The sequence below is a fragment of the Tupaia chinensis genome, unplaced genomic scaffold, assembly GCF_000334495.1.
Source record: "Tupaia chinensis unplaced genomic scaffold, TupChi_1.0 Scaffold149501_1, whole genome shotgun sequence".
NCBI classification, from domain to species: domain Eukaryota; kingdom Metazoa; phylum Chordata; class Mammalia; order Scandentia; family Tupaiidae; genus Tupaia; species Tupaia belangeri.
The window spans coordinates 1446486-1452470 of NW_006209345.1; the positions used below are offsets into that span (position 1 = coordinate 1446486).

Here is a 5985-nt window from a genome sequence, read left to right on the forward strand (position 1 = left end):
TCGGAGCAGCGGCAGCAGCAGGCGCGGCGGGTGGGGGCCGGCGCTCGGAGGGGGCAGGGAGGCTGTGCAAATGAGAGGGGACAGTCAGCCCAGCCCGCCCAGGCCACCCAGCACTGCTCCATTAGCACGTGGGTGTGCGCCTGCGTCCCAGAGGTGCACATGGGGCCTGTGACAGTGCTGGGGTCTACACAGAGTAGCCCCGAAAGGCCCTGGGTCCTGGGAAAACCAGCTGCATCTCCCAGAACCGGCTCCCAGATCATCCCCACGCTCTTTTACCCAGATACCTGAGATGGGACCCACAGCCATTGGCTAAACAGGACAATCCTACCGGAATTTCCTCAGATCCTCACAGTGACCAGGGCCTGAAGCCAGGTCCCACCTGGTACCTGCTGAGTAGCCTCCAGCAAGTTGCTCAGCCTCTGGATTGTGGACTCGTCATTGGAAAGTGAAGCAAATATCACCTGCTTTGTAGGATTAAGGAAGAGAGTACATACAGGGCCTAGCGTGGTGCCTGGCTGCCTCTCCCTGAAGAGCATGCTCTAAGAAATGCCTCCACACCTTTTCTAAAATACTGTTGGGTCATCAGAAAAGTCAGGATGCATCCTCTATGTTTTCCCATGCAAACGTGCATCACGACTTTTCCAATGGCCAGCCTTCTGTGTTGACTACACACACATGTGCACGCACACACATACATGTGCACACACAAACACATGCACACACGCTGGCATGCTCCCACACAAGGACCCACACATCTCTGCAGACTCTGCCCCACCCGTCTGGCCTCTCACGGCCAAGTTTTCGATGGTGAGGAGACACTCTCTCGCCTCTCCTCCACGTCCAGTCCTACAGTCCCATAAAGTAAAGGAGTCTCATGGAGCTGGGAGCCAGGCAGGGGGTGCAGAAATAACATAGATCTCTGGCCATCAGGTCCTGGGAGTCCAACCATATTGTCACCAGAAAGTGGTCCAACCCACAGACTCCTGAACCGCAGAGAAAAGCCCTTCTAGAACTTCAGGCTCTGGGGCCAGTCCCTGTGTACCTGAAGGAGTTCCAGAACCTCTTATCTACAAAGTCAGTATCACATCTGCCCAGGCTTTCTGGAAGCTGCAAAGTCAGGAATAAATGCAAAGGCTTTGACAGGAGCACACCTGAAAATGGATAGTGGAGCATGGCCACGGTGCTTGCTTGTGGTTTTCATAACGGCAGCTCCTCATGTACCAGACTCCCACTGACCCCCTGAGCCTCTGCCTACATCCGCCGTTGGTCCTTCACTCCCTCACCCCAGAAGTCAGGCATCACCTGGATTGACCAGAGCCATCTCCAAAATGTGTCTTGTCCTACCTAGCCCTGTGCGATGATTCAGGCCACCGAGAGAGCCACCTAGTCACCCAGTAAATGCCACTTTCTGAGGGGACAGTTAGCTCAGGGCTTATTTTTCATGCACAGAGGTTTGAAAATCGCTTCAATCTATGTGAGGACTTAGATATATCAGGAGCCTGGAATAGAGTCAGAAGTTGATAGAGCATTTGTTTGATAGGGACTCCCAGGAGGTTGAGGACAGTCCTATGGATTTCATGCAGAAAGTCCTCTGCTTCTGGGATTAGGGTTCAAATGGGAGAGCAGACATGCCCTTGGGGAAGGGAGGAAAGGCTGATGTCTCAGTGGGCATTCCACATACCTGGGCAGTCCAGGTGTCCAGGCGAGGTATCCTGCGGGAGCTGGAGCTGCCTGCTCAAGCCAGAGGCCCTCTGCTGCTGCCCAGAGCCTGGCCACTGACTCATGTCCACACCAAGCAAAGCCCCTCCCAACCTGGGCAGGTGGGGACAAGGTGGCCTTGGACAAAACTCTTCATATTTGCCAAGCACACGATCAGACACACAAAGTCAACAATGCCCCCAGTCACATGGTATCTACACATAGGAGACTCCCAGGGTCAAGGAGACATGGCCCCTGCCTGCTCAGACATCTCCAGGCTTCTGGGAGTCAGCAAGGATGAGGTCAGCACATCTTTTGGGAAAGGAAGGGACTGGGTACCCTCCAGTATCTAGGTTGTCCCCAGGGCCAGCTTCTCCTGGGAAGAAACTGCTTGAGGGGGCACAAGGGACCCAGAAGGATGCTAGGCTGCTGGTACCCACACAAGAAAATAAGTGTGATGATAAAGCACAAGAGACAGGCTAGCACCTTGCAGGTATCAGTTCACTAAGCACCCACTGCATGTGGAGGGGGTGGGAGGCATGATGCTCCCCATTCTTGGGAGAAAACTCCCCAAGTCAGCCTTGATTAACAGAGATGGTGGGTTGGGGCCACAATCCATGATCCACCTCAATGCCTTAAACCCTTTCCCCAATTCCTGTGCACCCTCCACTCCCCAGCTTCAATGTCCTATTGCTTCCAACATGACTGCTCCAGGGGACGTCCTGAGCTATGGAGGCCCCCTCAACACACAAAGGCTGGAGCCCAGAGCTTACAGCATCCCCAGTCGGCACTTAGCTAAAGACTGACCACAGGAAAGAGAGAAACTCAGATCTTCTGCCTCAGGTCAGGACAGACTCGATTGCCAAACTCAGCCTCCAGAGTTCCTCCTTGAGATCTCAAGGACAGGGGGCTGTGTCTGAAGTCACCCCCTTTCACAGCTTCTTCTCCTTCCTCCTGTCTTTCTCTCTCTCGTTCTCCCAGGCCCACAGCTTCTAAATCGCTGGCCCCACAAGTACAACCCAAGACAAGGGATCTGAGCGTCTAACACTCCAGCCTACATGGCCACTGGGGATTGGAGTTTGCAGAGCTGAGCAGGAAGGTCCCAGTTCTGGGTGGCTGGGGTCCCAGGTTATCTTTTGTGCTTCAAAGAACCAAGGCATCTTCCTACACTCAGATGCTCCAGCATTCAACCAGTGACTAGTGGCCAGTCCTCACTCATTGCTCATTAGATATGCCTGACAGATAAAACCTTCATACAGATGAGGTCCTTGGGGAACGGCTGGGAGTGGAAGAAAAACAGAGACATGAGAAGCAAAAAGGTGGCCACAAAACTTGGCCACCACCCAGGACTAGCTCTCACTGCAGGTGATAGCAACAAGAAGGAGCTCCTAGGCCCTCATCAGAGTGACATGGCTGTTCTTGAGCCCTAGGGAAACTGGTTCCTCTCACAATGTTACAGTGGTGCTCTGAGCCTCAGCTTCCTCATCTGTGAAAGAGGATAGCAATCCCTCCACAGCTTCTGCAAGCAAGGCCAGGGATAAAAGTACTTTGTAGGGGGACAATCCCTTCTCAAATGTCTTTAATCTGTGCTGGACTTCCCCAACTCAAAGGCAAGACTCAGTGAGCAAAGCTGAGCCCCCTCACCCAGGGGCCATCAGTCCTAGCACCCTGGTTTTCAGCTGGTTGACTGGTTTTGTTTCTTACTTTCTTCATAACACTAACATCCTCTGAGCTCTCGAGTGTATTTCTGGAATGGGAGCTTGCACCAAATCCGCCAGGGGTCAGCACAGTGCCAGGCACTCAGTAACAGTGTGTTACACACACTGGGGTTGAGAAGCCAAATGAAAGGAAGGATGTGTTTTATCAGAACAGATTCTGCCAAAATTATAAAGTCACCAGTTACGACTGGGCTAATAGTGAGAAAGTCTTGAAAACCATTATACTTTGGAGCCAGCAGATGACATGGTGGTTAAGGTGCTGGATCCCACATGGCCAACTGCATGCTTCAAGTCCCAGACAAAGTGGCTTGAAAATCACACCGGGTAGGGACCAGCAGTTAGCATAATGGCTATGTCTCTGGACTCCCATGTAGTCGACCGCGGTTCGAGTCCCGGACCTGGTGGCTTAAACTCACACTGGGCACGTGTGCGTGTATACCCAAGATCCCAAGAGGAGAATGGAGGAGAAGGGATTGCAGTGTGGCCATCCCCCCTGGGGGGGTGATTTCTCACTTTCTGTCTCTGTCTCTCTCTGTCTGGCGAGCACAAGTGCCCTATAGCAAAAACCTCTCCAAAAGAAGAAAAAAAAAATCACACCGGGTGCATGTGGGTGTGTGCCCCAAATCCTTAAAGGAGACTGGAGAAGAAGGGATTGTGGTATGGCCATCTCCCCCCAGGAGGAGGGGGTAACTTCTTGCTTTCCCTCTCTCCCTCTCTGTCTCTCTCTGGCAAGACACACACTCTATAAAGAAACAAAAGGTAAAAAAAAATAAAAATTGTATGTATATTTTTCCTTTTGCAGTAGCAAGATATCTTTCCATTACATAAATGTGGCAATCATTACAGAATAAGTTACAAGAGAGCAAATGTTTGCTTCTCTCTATCAACATGGAGTGCTAGACAGTGGGGAAACCATCTAGGGCCAACAGAGACCCTGGGGTTAACACCCTATGAAGGTTTGTGTCCTGACTACTTCTTTCCTGAGAATATCACATCTCAAAATGCAGCCGGCACAGACCGCCAAAATCAACAGAACATGCATTTCAAACTGGGTTTCCACTGAAATGCTCCCGGCTCACAGACGGGCGAAAATTAATTTTCTTTCTTCCCGCGCCACAAAAGCAGATTAAAATCGCCAACAGTGGGATGAGTGGGGAGAAGTGGAGAGCTTCCTCATTGAGGGAGACCCCTGCTCGGGCCGGGCTTCTCTCCCTAACAAGGGATGGCCCCAGCTATTTGAAACGCCCTGCTGCGGCATAAAGCCTGACCCAGGAGAATGCACTTGAGAAAAATGTCGCTGCTGCCCTCTGAACAGTTGAAAGCTGGTATGTAACTTTGCTCGGGGTGATCAAACAGCTAGTCAAGGACGCTGTCAGGAACAGAATGAAATTCCAAATAAATTAGGCATGTCCAAGAAGCCAATACAACACCGGATTAAGGCTCACAAAGAAAACACAATTTATTCAGCCTACCTTGTCAGAATTCTTAATAACCTCCCTTCGTTTTTTCTCACCTCGAGCTGAGAGTCCCTGGATGTGAAGGGACAAAATGAACTCCACTCGGAATGTGGGGCTACAAATTCACAGATGTGAGGGACATGCTCACGGTCTAGTGGAACACAAGCGTTTGCAAGATTACGTGTTTAGGGACATTTCAGTGGAGACTGTACACAATTGCGCAGGGGAGGCAAGCTGTTGCAAAGTCCCAAAGGCATATGCGGCTCACTCCCTTCTGAATGAGCTGGTTCATACATTAGAATACGGGATGTGGGGGCCGAGAAGAGGAATATTAACCATTCTGGCTTAACTCTTTAAGGTTTTTAGGAAGAGGAGCATCCTGCCAGCGTCTTAAATGAAGCGCACTCTTGAAGGGGAAGCCTGGACATTCTCTCTATACCCTGAACATCTTTTTCTCTTTTAAGGCAACAAGTAGGTAAGAGGTAAGTATGGCCCTTTGCAAATACTGTCCCCTGTTGCAACTCATTAATATAGTCAACAGCCCTAAAAACAATACCTTTTTTTTTTTTAATCAATGAACCCAGCTGGCTTTCACACCCGACAAGCGCTCTTTGAAAGAGTTAATAGGCAGAGGTCTGTGCAGCTCAGGGGAGGCACCCCGAAAGGCTCCCTGGGCCTCCTGCTCCTCATCTTAGGCTGTGATGATGTATCTGGTTTGCCCGAAGGCCTCAATGAGAGTATGGGGCCCTTTCTTTGTCCCCAAGAGGCGGGGTGAGAGGCAAGGGAGGGGGGGATTTGCTTTGCCGCACTGAGGACTTTACAAGAGATAAAACCAATGGGAATTTTGAGAGGAGCTAGAAGAAAGGATTGGTCATTACTCTAAGACGGAATGTCAAGATGCTTGAGAAATACACAAAATAAAGCTTTTCTCAGAAATTTTTTTTAACTTTTTTTTTTAGAGGTTTTTGCTATAGGGCGCGTGCGCTTGCCAGACAGACAGTGAGAGACAGAGAGACAGAAAGCGAGAAATCACCCCCCAGGGGGGATGGCCACGCCGCAATCCCTTCTCATCCATTCTTCTCTCGGGATCTTGAGCACGCACGCACACGCAC

The 5985-nt window shown here is 50.8% G+C and overlaps 1 long non-coding RNA gene across 1 annotated transcript in view; it reads right to left on the reverse strand.

The window, feature by feature from the left end:
• Positions 1–3672, reverse strand: part of LOC114006664 (uncharacterized) — a 54343-nt gene extending 50671 nt beyond the window's left edge. The window contains exon 1 of the long non-coding RNA XR_003548370.1: positions 1682–3672. This is a non-coding gene — a long non-coding RNA (uncharacterized LOC114006664). The remainder of the gene's footprint in view (positions 1–1681) is intronic.
• Positions 3673–5985: the final 2313 nt, after the last annotated feature.